General features: G+C 38.1%; 1 pseudogene; it reads right to left on the bottom strand.

The window, feature by feature from the left end:
• Positions 1-2,066: 2,066 nt before the first annotated feature.
• LOC149267381 (ATPase GET3B pseudogene) lies at positions 2,067-3,110 on the bottom strand (annotated as a pseudogene).
• Positions 3,111-3,510: the final 400 nt, after the last annotated feature.

Genomic DNA, 3,510 nt, shown 5'->3' with positions numbered 1-3,510 from the left:
AGACATAAAAGGGGAAGGATGATGAGAGGAGAGGGAGGAGATCCTTGGTCTTGGTTTTGGTTTGGAGGATTTTGTTTTGGTGGAGGAATGTGGAGAGAGATAAGGGAGATCAAACTTGGATCTGGAGAGTGTTTTCTAAACTTGGACACACTACATCTGGTTGGACTTGGGCTCGGAGGGCTAGGGAACCTGTGGAGGTTCCTTAGGCAGGGAATTACTTCCTAGTTGGCTTAGGGGAAAATCCAGTCAGGTAGTCAAGATGAGCATCCCAATAGATTCAAGAGCTCAGGAGCATCTCAACTATGCTATTGGAACAGGTATTCCTCCATTTATTGATTACTTATGTAAATGGTTGCAATGGAATTCTTACTTATTTAATTTGTGGTAAATAAATTTTAATGGTATATTGTCATCAAATAAATGTTTATATATAAATAAGTTATTTCCCTTCTTATTGTGTTTAAAATTAGATAAATTTAGTTTTAGTTAGAGGACCCTAGGAGGGATCCTCACATGTGGTATCAGAGCCCAGGTTCAAAATCTGGACCCAAAACCCACTAGACCCAAATCTCCGCTAAAAGAGTTTATAACCCTCATAATTACTTGTAAGCATTTTTATTATAAAAATTATGTGGAACTGATTTCATTTAAGACTAATTTAATGATTTTTTTTTCCATTTTACGGCAATTTAGAACTTCTTTTATCACTGTCATGTGTATCCTTAATTGCATCACTCTGATCTCTTTTTTGAAGCTCATATTCCTCATGTTGAACCTCTGTATGCTTCTCCTTACTCTGCTAGTGCACATCATTTGGTTGTTCCTTCAAGTGAAGGATACTTCCCTGATCACTAAGAGGAATGTTTCCGTTTGAAGATGGCTCAGTAAACAAAGCTTAGTCCAAAACCAATTCACATATATTATTACAATTCTCTTTTTATAATTTTAGAGCATATGTTGATCCAATACTCTTATACTAAGTTTCACAAGCCCACAAAAAAAAAAATGCCAAGGAAGAGAGATAACAACCTCCAGAGAGATATTTGGGCAGAAAGATGCATCAAGAAGACGAAGATTTGGACAAGCAGCAACAATTTCCCGAAGTGTTTCGTCACTAACATAAGAGAAATTGGACATGTCCAAAGATGTTAATAATGGGCATGAAGTTGCCACAACACGAACGCCTGCATCTGAAATCTTGTGGCAAGATGCCACATCAAGTTCATGGAGTTGAGGGCATTGCAAAGTGGCAGAAGCCATGCATGAGCATCTAAGGGACAGATTTTATAGTTGTGGACACTTGACAGAGGTCCGAATTACACGACAATGTGTAATCTGGAGGTGGCACAACGAATCATGTTTGACCTAAATCTCTTGCGAGCCACTTCCTAGAGATGCTTCAACAATGTTTAAACGATCTAGTACAGAGAAATCTACTAATCTGTCGAAAAAAAACCTTCACTTAAAGGACCTCAGCTTAAGACCAACACCTCAAGATTCCTAAGAGAGTGCACTACTTTACGCACAAGTTCATCCCCATGGAGAGTACCACTAACATTTAACTCCACAGCCTTTGGATATTTCCAACACAGTTGAGAAACTTGTTGCCGGGACATTTTGCGATTCTCAAAATTTATAGATTTCCAAAAGTCTTCATGGGCACTAGCAGCCCGCCACTATCTTCAAACCATGGCTACTCGACACAAAACTGAATGGTCTAGGAAGGAAAATACCATGTGCAGTAAGTCATCTGTGATGTCCATTTTAACTTCATGACCTTCCTTGTTTTCTAGGATACCTTCATCTCCATCTTCATCATCATCATCCCCACTAGTAGACTCATTAGTTTCTCCACCATTATTGTCACCAGCTAATGAATTTGAAGGTGTCATTTGCCTGTTTCCTCTTTTTGAAAATTTTTGACATAAAAGTGGCTTTGTACGAGAAGTAGAACTAGAACCAGCAGTATCTAAAGGAGCAGTTACAATCATGGATTGACCTAATGACAACCGCAATAGTGCACTTTCTGACATGCCATTCATTCCTTAATTTCAGGTTGATCACATTTACGGCCTCATAATGTCAATCATGAATTTTAGTGCCAGGACACCTCTGATCTCAACATCAACTAATGGTGATTGGAACAACTCGAGATCTGATAAATTTGGGTCCTTATGGATCATATCAAGAGCCCTTAATTGATCCTTTCTTTTGATTGCACAGAATTTGAAGTCAGATGAAGATGGCGGTAGAACTTGGTTCACAATAAGTCTCTTAACAGGAATACCCTCCTTCTTCAATGCAAGCAACAATCTTGAACTCTCGCTCACAGCCATAACCATAGGAATGGTGACAATAACAAATTCTATAGATTCTTTGTCATTGAAGAGTTCTTGAACCATTTCCATCCTCTCTTTGAGTTTCTCAAGTTTGTCAGTAGCACTTTCACGACATTCCCAAGATTGACCAAACACAAATTTGATTGCATCAGTTGCTGATGCCAACTTTTGTTTTAACTTTATTATTTTTCCTATAGAGGCATCCAAGAAATCTAGAAGAGACAAAAGCTGAAGTGTATGACCAGTTGGTGCGGTATCAAATATAATGCGAGTGAACATATTGTATTCTTGTGCTTGAATAAACTATGTAACCTTTGAGATAGTAATAGCTTCATCAAGACCAGGAGGTGGCGTATCAAGCAAATCTCCTAATTTCAATTCACCTAACTGTTCTGCCAATCCTCCAAGGCCCATACTGTCCATAAAGTCCTTGACACCACTGCCACTATCATTCTGAGATGATGAACAAAATTCTGCTCTTTCTTGCTCAGCATCTATCTCCAATGCAAACAAAGGTGAATCAGTCCCTTCAACAGCAACAAGCTTCCCTCCACTTAAATTTTGATCAAAGGAGTCACTCAGAGAATGAGCAGGATCAATGGACACAATAAGTGTAGGATGCCCATTATTTTCAAATTTAATAGCAAGAGATGTCGGACAACTTGTTTTTCCAACACCTCCCTTTCCACTTAATAAATAGTATATGTGCTTCATCTTAGTAATCATATTGTCAAATCTTGACTCGTTTTCTGTAGGGGTTGTAAGGGCATGAGATTAACAAGTCATTTAAATTGACAGTTGTGGGTTTTGAATCCACACCCTTTCGGGCTAGAGCCTAAATCTGGCGCCTTAGACATCCATTTTTCAAATCACTACCTTCGGACAAATCCTCTTAACATATCTAACTTTTCAGTCATTGTATATGAAGTAGAGTATTCAGGCCTATGAATGTTCTTAATCCAATAATCGTTGTTGCTTTGGCAATTATTTATAATCTCCTGTTCTCTCCCAAAAAGGTATGTCTTTCCATTGTTTACTTCAATATCAAAGAGATCGTGATCACTATTCTTCATCCTTGTCAAGTTATCGACAATATCAAGGCTAGACTCAAAGGTTTTACATCATGTATATTGCCTATCTCCCCAAGTCACATTATCTATATAAAAGTTAT

The sequence above is a fragment of the Pinus tabuliformis genome, chromosome 6 (genome assembly GCF_031772625.1).
Source record: "Pinus tabuliformis cultivar Carrire ecotype Pingquan chromosome 6, CPIR1, whole genome shotgun sequence".
NCBI classification, from domain to species: domain Eukaryota; kingdom Viridiplantae; phylum Streptophyta; class Pinopsida; order Pinales; family Pinaceae; genus Pinus; species Pinus tabuliformis.
The sequence above is the reverse complement of the archived record's forward strand: the minus strand, read 5'-3'. Positions and strand labels throughout refer to the sequence as shown.